Genomic DNA, 14908 nt, shown 5'->3' with positions numbered 1-14908 from the left:
CACTATTACAAAAGTGTAGACCTCTATACACAGGTTCTTTTGATTTGTTGCTTGAGCTTAATGTTCCACGGTAATGACATGACCGCTTAAGGAGACGTACACTTATTGATTATAGTGGAATCGGAACCACCTTTTTCGTTCAAACGTGCCTTCACCAGGAATCGAACCTGGGACCATGAGCACCGTATAGGTTATTTTGTCCTGATATTCCACTTTTGCAGTGGTATAATTGAGTATGTAAAGAAAAAATGCATTAGATCAGATTAGGAACAGGGGGTTGGAAATTGGCTCTATTAGGTAATTTCTTAAAAGCAGCATTTAGAAACATGTATAATTATAGTTATGCTTACAACAACAATAAAATTATATTATAGTAGCCTTCGCCTAGGTGGGATTTCGCTCCCAGACCCAAAATTTGTTCGGAATACGGCTTCGCAGAATATAGCAAATGCTTCTAAGTGCTACTGTGGCACAATATTTCGCGTTCTCCCTTCTGTGTCTTTCATATAGAACTGGATTGAGCTAAAACGCTGTCACGAAATTCAAACGCCTCGCAAGGCATTTTAGTGAACCTTCCACCTCTTGTTTTGCCCTTCTACGTAAAGTGGCAAAAAATGGTCAAATGCATGTTTCATAGTTTTAAATGAATAATCAAACTAGCAACTTTCATGTTTCTAGCCGTAAGGGATCCCGAGATATTGGCATCTTATAATAATAATAATAATAATAATAATAATAATAATAATAATAATAATAATAATAATAATAATAATAATAATAATAATAATAATACAAAAACGCTTTTATATATCATGTTTCTAACCTTCAAAGATTCTTAGATAATTTATTATAATGATTGCAATCTCCGCCCTCTTTTCTTTCCACCTCTTTTCCCCATTTTACTAAAGTATAAAAAAATGTTGAAACGCGTGTCAAATTATTTTAAATGAGAAATCCAAATCCAAATTTCAAGTCTCTAATCTTAAGGGATTGGAGAGATGACCATCTTATTAAAATAATTTTCACCCTATTCCCCGTTCCTTTCTTTGAATTTCCCCAAAAATCCTTCCTTAGTGATACCCTAGATCACAAATCTTACCTACTTTCCGAATTTCAAGTTTCTAGCTTAAGCGGTTTCACCTGTGCCAAGATCAGGACGACTTCTTTTATATATGATTACAATAACAGCTTGTATTATTTCCCAAGAAAAGATGAAATGCCATTAAAAGTCACAATGAAAGTTTCCGTGTTGAACCCCAAAAGTCACAGTTCTTTGTTGATGTATTAGCTAGCGAACGTACCTTTGACTTTTGATGCATGACGTTCTGTGGTTTGATACCCAGTGAGTGAACATCGAACGCACTACAGTGGTTCAGATCCAACTTTAAACTCTAGTTCTCGTTCTGTAAAGCACGGCTTTTGACAAACGACGTAAATACATACCAATCAATAAACCAACCGAAAAGTCTCATCTCAGATTCAGAGACCTTTACGGTAAGGAGCGCTGAATATTCTATATTTCTCTTTATTCAAGGTAAAGGTAATTGAGCTTCAGGTTTTGAACTCCATCCCCACATCTTTTTCTTTTTCTAGGACACAATTTTAAAATATACATTTTTTGTTCAAAAAGTGAGCCGTATTTACTTCTTCCTACAGCTGTTCGTTCAACGAACGAATCATTCTTGCTCGTTTGCGGCTTATGGTGACCGTCTCAAGGAACTAGGGACAGAAGTATTCACATGATTCGACTCTGCTAGTCTTGTCACACTGATTGCATTGACCGGGAAAAGACAATATTTGTATTTCTGAACGATAAAAGCTGGAATGAAAAGACCTTTGGAGGGTGCGGTCGCCCCCTCCGCCCCCCACGTGGATCCGCCAGTGCTCTCCAGACAAGCTTTTCTATGTGAAAGATGTCTCACTTTTGAGCACATCATTTATCTTTAAAAAGAGGATACAACCAGTTTTTTTAAATATCATAATTCAATGTATGGCTTACATCCACTACTTTGAACTTGAGACAAAACCGATTTGAAAGCAGTAGAGAACACACCTCTTCTCCTTGCGTAAAATACTAAGTGAGAATGTTCGGAGTAAGGTGATGACCAAGGTATTATGTAACTGAGTGCATTCTTGTGAGATGCAATTGACTCTAGCAAGCGGTGATACTATTGAGAGCTATGAAGACTTATAAGTAAAAAAATTTTAGATCGTGAAAATCTATCTAAAATGTTTCTGATACACCAAGACAACATTAAAGGCCATACTGGGAAGAAATAAAATGTATCACCAAATTTAATACCCAAAAATCGTTTTTTCATATTTTTACGTTTACTAATAAATTAATACAGAATTTCATAAACATTCAATAAGTATACATTTACATGGGTCAATTCATATACGAAATTGCATAATAGTAATGTACTAGTACAGTGTTGGGTAAGTTACTTGTAAAAATGTAACGCGTTACAAGTTACTTTACTTTCTCTTAAAATGTAACGCGTTAGTAACGCGTTACTTGCCCCCCAAAAGTAACTGTTACTTTACTTCGAAAGTAACGCGTTACTACCGCGTTACTTTTAGGTCCGAAACTTTAAAAATGTGAAAAAATTATGACTTCAATTTTCCGTACTACTACTATTACTACCGCTATTATTATTATTATTATTATTATTATTATTATTATTATTATTATTATTATTATTATTATTATTATTATTATTATTATTATTATTATTATTGCACGTTCTGAATTGCTTTATGTAAATGCAAATTTTCACTTGATATATGAACATTTCCATGTAATGTAACATTGATAAAACGCCATACTGCGTTACTCGTAGGGATGGACCCGAGCGAGTTCGAGTGAGTTTTCTTTGACACTCGATTCGATTAGAATCAGACATCTTTGAGCTCGACCCGAGCATTCGACTCGAAAAATTTCCTCCAACTCGACTCGAATTGGGCTCGAGTTCCGAATCGACTCGAGCCAAATCTGGTGTGTAGTTTCGAGTGTATTTTTCAAGTACATTACATAGACAGTATAATTATTATCAATGACACTACTACTACTACAACTTTTATTATTATTATTATTATTATTATTAATTATAACAACACTGTATATAAAAAGAAAGATAGGCGGTTTGTATTTGAACACTAAAAAACTAGTTGATTGCCAACCTCGGTAGTCGTGAAGTCTAGGAGTCAAGGACATTGTTCACGAGCTTCTGAATTTGGGTTGAGAGTCTAGGTTGAGTATTCGGGCTCGAGCCAAACACTGTTAAAAGTTATAGGGCACTGGCCAAATATCTTCAAAACTGCTCGGCCCGGGTTTAGAATTGTCAACGACTCGAGCAGCTCGACTCGTGCATTCACTATCGACCCGAACCGAGAAGTGCGCCGAGCCAACAGCTCACCCAACCGACTCGGCTAGAGCTCTCGGCTCAGTTGAGCCGAACCGAGCAAATGGCTCATCCCTACCAAGCCAGCTCCAGCCGATGGTTCACCCCAAGTGAGCCGGCTCGAGCCATCTTCTCAGTTGAACCAAGCCGAGCTGAGCCTTCTATAAAAATCTCTTGTGGTCTCGTTATCGAGACGAGACGAGATGCGAGCAGTGTCCCCTCTCGTGAGCAACACTAAAAGTATTCCATGGCTTTCGTTTTCCAGTATAATCAGGCCATGAAAACGAACGAGCAATTTATCAAACTCGACTGGACTCTAAACTCGACGCGAAAAACTGAATAGGCTCGGAACTCGACTCGAGGATATTACCCTTGACTTGACTTGAAACTCGACTTGAATTCGAGTCGAGTCGAGTTTTAGCTTGACTCGTGTTCATCCCTATGCGTTAGAAAAAATGGTTGCTTATTATTATTCTGCTAAACTAATTATATAATAATAACAATGTTGTTATCTAAAATTAAAAATAAAGAATATAGAGAAACATTACACTACTCTATAATCAACGGAACTCTAGGATAAGCAAACTGATCTGAAAGAACTCCAATATTACGTACCATCAGCAAACTATTTTCTAGTAATAAAGTAGGCCTGCTCATCAAAACACAGTTTATTCATATTAACACCTTACTGTAAATCGTTAATTATGGCACCCTAGTTGTTGATAAATATTTTCTGCCGGGGCACTTCAGACACTTTACTTTTAAATTCTGTCCACCATCATCCTAAGCTCTTAAAAAAAAGTATTCTTTCAAATGTTCGAAAGGTAAAATATTTTCGTTCTCCATCTTTATAAAAACAACACCAATCAAAGTAAAATAGACTACCGGTATCATTGCACTCATAGTTCACTCACTGAATGTATTGATTTGGAGCTGTCAAAATCTACGACACAATCTTCCAGGTGCTTGCAATCAGTACACGTGATTTCCCTAAGGGTGTCCTCATCTTCAAAAAAACAGCAAGTGGCACTACGAACTTATCTGTTTCTCTGTGTGTCTGTGACTGTCGGTCACTGACATACGTAGTTCATGCTCGATTGTTTCATTCTGAGAAATTCATTTACAGGAAGGAAACATTTGTTTCTGAAAAACAAAAATATACATATATTATAGTTACTCATCCGAAAAGTAACGCGAAAAAAGTAACGCAAACTAGGTATGTTACTTAAAAATTTGTAACGCGTTACCGTTACAGTTACTTTGGAAAAAATGTAACGCGTTACTAGGAAACGTTACTTAAAAAGTAACGCGTTACAAGTAACGCGTTACTTGCGTTACGTTACTTCCCAACACTGTACTAGTATATACACCTATATTTCTACACCGTTTTTTTCTATTTCCTACTTATAATAATAATAATAATAATAATAATAATAATAATAATAATAATAATACGAATTGCGTTCTGGTAATGATGAAGGATGTATTAGATCTGATACTAATTTCCTGAACACTAGATCTCCGGATTTATTTACAGGTTTACGAAAATCTTATGGATCCATGCAAGAAGTGATTTACACTAGGGGGGACTCACATTGGGATATATAGAAAATGTTCTTCGCTTGTACACCTTATTTTTGGATAAATTAGAAAGTTGTCCATCACCTCCATGTAATACATATACTATAAAATGTACGGTGAGAATGACTGAAAAATTACAAAATAAATATAATAAATGCATCGAGTGGGATTCGAACCAGGTTAAAAAGTATTGCATGCATACAAAAATAGACTGCTTAACACGCATGGCTATCGGAACAACTAGAGAACGCATCTTCAGTTGCATTAATAGATAACGAACTCCTTAACTACCCTTGTTTTTATGACGATCCTTGTTTTTCATTGAGAAGTGTGTGTTTTCTTTTTTAAAAAAGAAAAAAGTTTGCTGTATTAATGCTAAGGCACTGTTTTGTACTAGAAGTAACAAAAGAAGAATTGAGAATTTCAAATAGTAAACTGTGAGCTGTGTTCATAATTCTTGTTTCTTTCTTCATTCCTTCCCCTCCTCTCAGTTAGAATGCGTTGTTGCCAAACTCAGAATTTTAAGAGACTTAGAAAAACTCGGGCATGCAATTATATTTTGGAGAAGTGTACATATAAAATGAAATATTCCGTTTTCTCTTCAAATGTAATTAAAACATATACTTTTATTCATATTCTAATGACCTTGGTAGAGTCAATAATGGACCGAGATTTTATCCCCTTCGCCAATTTATTGAAATTTGATAAATACAAAACGTCTTTGATTTACAAAGAGCAAAATAGTGTATGTCCAAGTAAGAGGAGAATAGGTGTTTTGCACGGCGCCTTTTCTGTCAAGGCAGCTTCGCGATGCTTGGTTGTAGAAAGGACCCCTAGTCCAGTGCGACCTCGAAAATGGATAGGTGTACCCCTAGTCCAGTGCGACTTCAGGGCGGTGTAGGTTATTTGATCAGTTGGACGACTGATGCCAGGTCCCTCGGTGGTCCTCCTTTCATTCGTCCTCTTCGGGTCCTTCCGTGAGGTCCGTCTTCTTTCGGCGTTCCTCGGTGTCTTTCGTGTCGGCTTCTTGTCTGCTAGGTTGTTTATAATCAATAGCACGTGATGAATTGATACATGCGTCTGTCGTGGTGTAGGGATCCTTACACCCCCCACTTCCAGATTATTTTGAGAAAATACACAATTGTTATGAGAGATATTTGTCGGCACTACAACATTGACACCTGTGGGGATATCGTATACACTAGAAAAACTATAAACACTATGATACACCAAAATCACTATAAAAACACTTGTGAATTATACACATAATGGTAATAACACTGTAGTTCCGTCCCAACTAAGCAGGATCAAAAATAGTTTATCATTTCCCTCAAAGTGGGCAGAAGTGTCATCACTGTTATTAATAAATTTATCAGTTTATTAAGAATCGGTCACATCCGGTATGAGTAGTCTATATCGGTGTATTCTCTTTCGTTGTATTAGTAGGCGCCAGTGAATTGAGTTTTCCTAATGGTAAAGATATTTTAGCCAATTGGTTAAGTTTTGTTTTGTAACGGGACTTATGAAGGATGAGGCACAATTTAATTGTTATGAGAACGAATGAAAGGAGAAGAATCGGTTTTGGAATTGGTAAACTTTTCTTTTTTAGAAAAAAGAAAAAATAGAAAATGTGAATTTCTGGTCACTGTATAATGTTATCAAGAGTCTGATTTTATGAACATGCTGTATAAGGAGAAAAAAATGACGTATTAAGCATTCATGTATTCATATTAAAGAGACGATGCTAGAAACAAGAAAGCATTGTATTTTGACCTTGCAAGGATTAATGACTTTTGAGACTGAAAAGAAAGAGAAAAAATGTTCATCTTGCATTTTGCGAGAACGGAAACACAAATGTAACGAAGTTGAATAATAGAATGAGATACAGCTTATAATTGATATAAAGAAGTGCAGATTTCTGTCGGCACATCTTTTTTCGTTCATTTGTTGTTGGTTCCTCTTCTTTTCCTGGTAAGTACTAGGAATTTCGTTAAATTCTTCTTGGATTTGTATCTTTCTCCTTAATTTTGTCTTCCCTTTGTTGGTCCTTGTAAAACGGTTTTAAGCGGTCGATCGCAATTTCTTGAATTCTGTCCTTGAATTTAGATGGTGACTCTACTCGATATAAATTTGAATTAATCTTCTCCAGGACGCGTGCCGGACCGTCGTAGTGAACTGTGAAGTGTTCGGGTAAACCTACTTTCCTTGTAAGATAATATACCAAAACAAGGTCCCCTGGATTATAAGTTGTCTGTCTATGGCTCTTATCGTAAAACTGCTTGTCTGTTACACGCATGTTCCAGGTTGTTTCGTACTTTCTTCCTTATGGCCGCTAGTTTATCTCTGTCAATTTGTATGTGTTGTTTTGATTCGAGTGTACATTCTGGCGGAGTGCTGGGTTGGTAACCAAATAATAAAAAGCTTGCAGAATATTTGGTCCTCCTTGTACATACGTATTGATGCCAAAAATAACATGCGGTAATCATCTTTCCCAGTCCGTACTGTGTTCTTATACGAAAAACTTAAGACAATTCTGTATGATTTTATTAGTTTGTTCTACTAACCCTATAGAAGCATGATTATATGCGGGTGAGTACTTATAGACGAAATCGTACTTCTGCGCCAAATTTTGTAAACGAGTTCCTCCATGTACTGGATGTCGGTCCCAATATAATGTTGTAAAAGCTCCAAATTCGAGGATAATATCGTGTTCCAAGAGTTTCTCTATATTTTCCGCGTTTATGGCGTCTACTGTCTTTGCAATCACATATCGTGTGGCTAGTTCCGTGGCTACTAGTATGTACGTATTTCTTCCTTCTCTGCTTGGGAACGGCCCTAGCTCGTCATATATCCATGTTGTTGCTATCTCTCCCACCGGGTGATGCAATAGTTCGACTTGTTTCTTTTGTGGTAGTTTCTTTAGTCGTTGGCAATTTCCACACGTGCGTATCTTGTGAGCAAGATAGTTTTTCAGATATGGCATACAAAATTTCTTGCTAGTGGTTTTGTATGATTTTGTAAACCCAAAATGTTGACTGGCCGCCTGGCGGTGGAAGGTTGTAAACCACAAATTGGCTAGGGACTTTGGTATGCATAAGAGATGTAGTAATCCATAATTAGGCTGGTGTTGTTTTCGATATGATGCCGTTTATAAGACAAAAAATCTTGATCTGATTGTGGAGATCTTGTCCAGCTTCCTTCCCTCTAAAACGGAAATGATGTCTTTGTAATTGTCATCCTTGCGCTGTTCCCTTCCGATATTCAGTAAAAGCTCGTTATCTCCTGCTTCTACAGTATTAACTTGAAGGCTATTTGATTTAAAAGCATTGTAGTCTTCCCCCTTTTCTTCATTTTCTTTTTTCCCTTTTTTTCTTAATATCTTGGGTTTTTTCGAGCCTACTAATTATATCTGCTGGATGTTTGGATCCAGGCAAATACTGTATATCAAAATCATAATCAGCTAAAAATAGTTTATATCTTGTATACTTTCCGAATTTGTCCGGCTTTGTGTTCATCGTCGCTATACACTTTGCGTCTACGTACAGATTAATTTTTCTATTTAGTAGAAAGTAGCGAAATTCGCGCAACGTGTATATGAGAGCGTAGAACTTTGTTTGCCATATGCTAGCTTTCTCTTCAGTTTTGTGTCTTCGAGAACAATAAGCCACAACCTTTTCAGTGTCGGTTTTTGGGTCATAGCAGGCCAATATTCCAGCCACTTGCATAAAACTACTATCGCTATAGACGCGGATTTCTAGCGAGTCGTCAAAATGTGCGAGTGATGGAGCGTTTAGTATGTCTTCTTTCAATTGGTCAAAGAGAACATCGTGATTCTCTGTCCATTTAAATTTAGATGTTACTAATTGCTGGAAAGGCTCAATTTTAATCGTAAAGTCTTTGATGTGGGCTCTAAGGTATGAACATAGGCCGATAAAGCTTTTGAGAATCCGCTTTGTAGTAGGTCTCTTAAAATTTCATATCTTCTTAGCTATTTTTGGAGATATTTTAATGGACTCCACACTAACAAGGTGTCCTTATACGTTAAGTTCCTGGTAGCCTATGTGTGTCTTCGGTGATGCCCGAAAATCGTTTCCTAAGCTTCTGAAATAATAATTCTAAATCCTGCAAGTGCTGTGGAAAATTATATGAACTGGTGACAAGGTCATCAGCAAAATTTGTAATTCTGTCTGATAGTCCTTCCATAATCATCCTCGTGGCCACTCGAAGACTTTGGAATCTTGTTTTATGGCCCATTGTGCATCTTAAAAATTCATATGATTTTCTGGTATGATTGAGCTCGAAAGTCATGTATTTACGGCTCTTAGGATGCAAGAAAATTTGGAAGTTGGAATTCGAAAGATCGACAGTTATGAAAGTTTTCCCCTTTATATGGTTTAGAACGTCCTCTGTTGATTGAAATGGCACTGATAAATACTTGGTGTAACTGTTATACTTCTGCAGATTGAGAGCTATTCGGAATTCTTGTGTGTTGGGCTACTTGAGCACCAGACGTGGAGAGGCGAATTCGTTATTCTTTGTGGGCCTGATTATGTTTGCCTTGATAGTCTTGAATCTCTTTATCTACCTGACTTCTGATATTTAATGGAATAGGTGTGGAGCGGTCGTGGAATACGGCAGACTTAGAAATTCTAATTTTATGAACGTATCCCCTAAAATAACCGATGTCATCAGGAGCATACGTAAAAACGTCTTTACATTTAAATAAGTCATAAACTGCTTACTTTTGCTTTCTGTCCAGGTCGCGGTTAACGTCAAAAAGGTCTTTATTGAAAAGTGTTTTTGTGTTTTTAGAAGTTCTTCCGTTTCCTCTTTTGTCTTAAATTGATATGCTTTTTTAAAAAAGCTGGCTCTTCTAGGGCGTTAAGAGATTTCGTGCCCTTCCTCAAGAGCCGCCACTGGCGTATTCCTTTTTAGTTACGCTTTTGCCATTTGGATTTGAAATTAAAATTATCATTTTGTTTGTTTCTATCTTTTGATCGAGGGCATTTAACCTATACTTCTCGCGTAATCCAGGAAGCAGTGATGCATATAAATATTCTGTCAGCTATTTTTTTCTTTCCTGCTACTTGTATAAATGTATGAGAATGAGGAGGTAAAGTTATTTGCTTCGTCACGTATAAACAATTCTTGTCTGTCTGCGATACTGAGTCGTAAAAGCTGACAATGTATTTTCTCTGCTTTGCGCTGGTAGCTGTAGCTTCCTCGGGCGTTTAAAGAATGAGATTGTATTGTTATTTAAGTAGATGGTGGAATGTGAATGTTGAGAAAATCAATTTCTATAATTATTGGCATAATCTTGTGGATTCCTCTAAAGTAATGAGTGAATGTTGTCTGGCCTATTTTAAATTTTATTAATGCTATTTGCTTTAAATGAATGTTATTGCCTGAAATTCTTTATTATTGTCTGAAATGGAATTAGACTTGTCCCAGGTGGAACGGCCTCAGCTGGCCAGAGGGAAACCGTACTCCCTGTCAATTATCGCATTCTGAAGGCCTAATTTGGTTTAAATTGTTAAATGCGATCTGTTATTTTCGTCTTCTAATGCAATGTTTTCCCGTCTTTCTGCCAATTGTCCTGATTGTTCTTTTATTACAGGAATTTCGTAATTTTTGCGTTTCTCTTAGGTCTCCTCGTTCCGTGTGATGGTGACTGTCGGCCCCCTTGTCAAGGGGCTGCCTTATGCGTTTTTCTGACGCTTGTAGCAAACAGATGTACCATGCCCCCGCTTCCGGCATATTGCACACATCAAAATTTGATCTTCCGTCGGAGAAGCTTTTTGATTGTTCTTCCCGTTACTCTTGTTATTTCTCCTTCTGTTTCCCTGGTTCCTATTCCTCGGATGACTTTTGTAATTCGTCTGGGCTATCACCAGCGACAATCCCGCCATTTTATTGGCCAAAGTAGAGAGGTAACTTTGTGGAGGATTTTGTTCTTGGTGGGGAAGGTTTTAGGTTCTTGACTTGGGGTTTGAAATTCTTGATGGTTTGGTTGAGACATCGCCATAGGAGGATTTTGTTGTTGATATGAAGGTAGATAGGTGTTCATTGATTGTATAACAGGTTGCGTTTGTGCAGGATAGGTAAACACGGCGCACAACTCTGCACTTCAGTGACGTAATGCTGTTCGCGATTTGACTCCCATCTGACCGTGATTTAGGAGGCAGAAAAGTGAACTTATCAGCGTTCCCAACTGAAATAAATATTCGCCATGAATCTAGAAATGCTATTATTCATAATTCATAATTCATAAATGGTATTATTCATAATTCGTACGTTGTACCTTTTCATCTATGTATATCATTACTATTAATAATAGACGTTGCATTCCACAAATAAAAATGAAAAGTCAAATATTTTTTATCTATGTGTATGCGTACATAAAGGAAACATTCACCTACATTTCTTCTATTCCGGATAAGTCACCCTCAGTATCCTCTTCTGAATCACTGTTGCTATCACTATCGACACCACCGAGACTGATAACGACCCTCTGAGTAATTTCATCTATAATTCCTTCTGCTTCCCAATACTGAGTTTTAATTTGCTTCACGTGATTACAAACAGATATCCATTCGTTCCTCCCGATTTGCCCGAACCTAATTTCAGTTTTTGAACATAATTAATTTTGAAAGTTGTGTTTCATGACGCAACCCATCCTTGGGATCTTTTTGTGCTTTACTTTGGGGTTTATAACATTCATAGTCACGTTAATTCACTACAACACACAGCGAGACACCTACAAACTATTACACTAGCCTATCCACATTACACTGGACCGGAATGTGATAATAATACCCTCGTAACAACAAACATCTTATTTTCAATCTACCAGCACACTACACGAAATCCAGCCAAAGAACAAACCTCGATAACCAATGGAAATATCTGATTTCGAGGGGTGAGTGAGTCATGTATCTTGTTTTAGACCCTAAACGATTGACTAACAGATGTGTGGGAGGCTTCCTTTTTCTTTCCTTTTTTTTTTTTTTTTTTTTTTTTGTAACCCAAAGGTCAAAATAAGAAGGGTGAAAGAATGTTTTTTTCCACTCAGTATTACTTAGCATTGTGTTATAGTGGAGTATAAAAATCTGAATTTTTGTGTTTTGTAGAACTAAAATACTGTGTATCTATTCTTTTGTGTGTTAATATCTGGGATTGTGTTGATATATTTGTGCGAGTTCTTTGCCCTTTTTTTAATGCGGGCACGTTCAGGTGTTTGATACATTCAGTTAATCTTAATTTTAATAATTGATTTCAAATTCTCTTATACTTTGGTTAATTAACGCTATGATATGGAAGATAAAAGTTGTTTTTTTTTTTTTAATTCGGGAGCAGCACTACGATCAGAAGTCTAAGTAGGGAAATGATATATAATGTCAGAGCTTGCTTTAAGAAAGAAAGAGCAAACTATGGTCTATCATTAACAATTGTACCAATTGCAAAAATAGTGGAGAGGATGTGTGATGTCTTGCAAAGAGGCAAACATTCAGTAGTAAACAAACTAGTTTTTTTTTTTTTTTTTTTTTTTTTTAAATAAACGATTTAGGATCTACTACTGAGAAGTTTGGATAATCGCGGTTGGCAACATATCTTGCGCATGCGTAGTATCAACCATTTCCTCTCATTTTCATGTCACTCGTTCGGGAAGTAACGGTTTCAAAGTGCAAAGTTAGCTTGCGCTGTGTCTATGATGATAGAACTTTTGTCCAGGATATATTGACTTTGGCTCGGTTGGTAAACCATAGGATATATTCTGCGGGTTAGGTATATTATTCTGGCAGTATAACATATGTAATTTTTGATAGCTCTGCGTGTTCTCTTTTCCTCAAAAGGTCATTAGCGGCTTCCCGAGTGTTTAATTTAGTCTGTAGGGCGTCTACCGTGGCAGACCTTTCCAATGCTATTTTATGAAGGAAATCCTTCTGCAAACCCAAAGATAAATGGTGGATCTTTTGTTCTTCATTCGCTCCCGGCAATAACTGCCTTATTGCTCGAAGTTTACGTAAAAAGTATGAGTCTATTAGCTCGTCCATTCCCTGTTGTACCTCGAACAATTCCTGTTCTGCTTTATACGATGATACCTTTGGTCTACATAAAGCTACTAACTTAGATTTTAGATTGTCATAGATTATCGTATCAAATTGATTTTGATTTTTAAGCTGTAATACGAGATTTAGTGCCGTGTCTTATAAATATAATTGCAGAATTTCCTTTTTCTTAGCCGATGACCATGCCTGCATTGCTGCCATATGGTCGAATAGCATGAAAAACCTGTCCGGGTCCTCGTGCACGTGTCCCGCATACTTCGATAAGTTTGGCATATTAAAGGATAAATTAGATGCACCTTCTGTCATATTCGTGTTATTCTCTCCTGATCTATGTGTCTGTTTACCCGATGTAGTTTCCGGCACAAATCACACATAAGGAAAGTAAGAGAGAGAAAAAAGTAGAGGGAAAGAATTTATATATTTTAGCTGAATTTTGATAAAATAGATTCTGATACTGACCTTGGGTCTGTTAAAAAGTTAATAAAAAGAGCGTCCCGTACAAAACTCTGGTGCCTATCATCATGTAATGACTTTGGTAGAGTCAATAATGGACCGAGATTTTATCCCCTCCGCCAATTTATTAAAATTTGATAAACACAAAACGTCTTTGATTTACAAAGAGCAAAATAGTGTTTCTCTTGTTAGTGTCCAAGTAAGAGAAGAATAGGTGTTTTGCACGGTGCCCCTTCTCTCAAGGTAGTCTCCAAAGCACCTGCCGGTTCCGGTGAGTCTTGAAGGATAGCCCCCTCAGCTCAAGGCAGCTTCGCGAGGCTTGGTTGTAGAAAGGACCCCTAGTCCAGTGCGACCTCAGGGCGGTGTAGGTGATTTGATCAGTTGGACGACTGAAGCTGGGTCCCTCAGTGATCCTCCTTTTATTTGTCCTCTTCGGGTCCTTCCGTGAGGTCCGTCTTCTTTCCGCGTTCCTCGGTGTCTTTCGTATCGGCTTCTTGTCTGCTAGGTTGTTTATAATCAATAGCACGTGTTGAATTGACACGTGCGTCTGTCGTGATGTGGGGATCCTTACAATATTGTTCTTATTTCAATGTAATTTTATCCTATGTAAGTTTAATCTTGGGTATGTACGCATTTCTTATCTAAACTACCCGTATCTTAATTCTACATTGGATTTGTATTTGAAGTGAATGGTACATTCTTAAATATTGTCCCATTTCTTACGTGAACTTCCATTTTCTAAATTAACAATTGGATTCCTGCGTAGTCTGTGAATCCCCATGGAACGTTTTCCGTATCTGAATTTAATATTCTTATATGTTACCTTGATCTTTATGAAAATCCTCCATATGTACTATGACATTCCCTATGCAGTGTCTTTCGTATTTATAGTAATTCTTGTTTTTTTTATTGTTATATTAATCTATTAAACGTTTTACGTATGTGAAGTTAATGGTAGATTCTCAAATCTTGTCTCATTTCTTATGTAAGCTTCTCGTGCCTTAATTTACCATTGGATTTCTATTTCAGGTTAATGGCAGATCCTCAAGTGTTGTCCCATTTCGAATTTAATCTTCTCGTATTTTAATTGAAAATGCTGATGAATAAGTACCTTATATTGAAAGAAAATAGAAGAATGCTGAACCTTAAAAACATATTGCTGTATGCTTTGCTCAGTGCCAAACTTGTCTTTATTATGTTATTTGATTTCTACTTAAATCCTTCTACAAAAAATTCGCTAAGCAGGTACATCATCGTTTAAGGACTACAAATCGACATACTTCACACTACGCGAAAGAAATTGCGTTGAGGCTATAAAATAAAAGTATATTCCCTTGTAAACTGCACGGTTTTAAGTTTAATTTGCAATTCACTAAGTGTATAGCCTATGAAAACCTCAGA

Source organism: Thermobia domestica, chromosome 13 (assembly GCF_964235325.1).
Source record: "Thermobia domestica chromosome 13, izTheDome1.hap1.1, whole genome shotgun sequence".
In the NCBI taxonomy this organism is placed as follows: domain Eukaryota; kingdom Metazoa; phylum Arthropoda; class Insecta; order Zygentoma; family Lepismatidae; genus Thermobia; species Thermobia domestica.
This window is presented reverse-complemented; position numbering follows the sequence as displayed.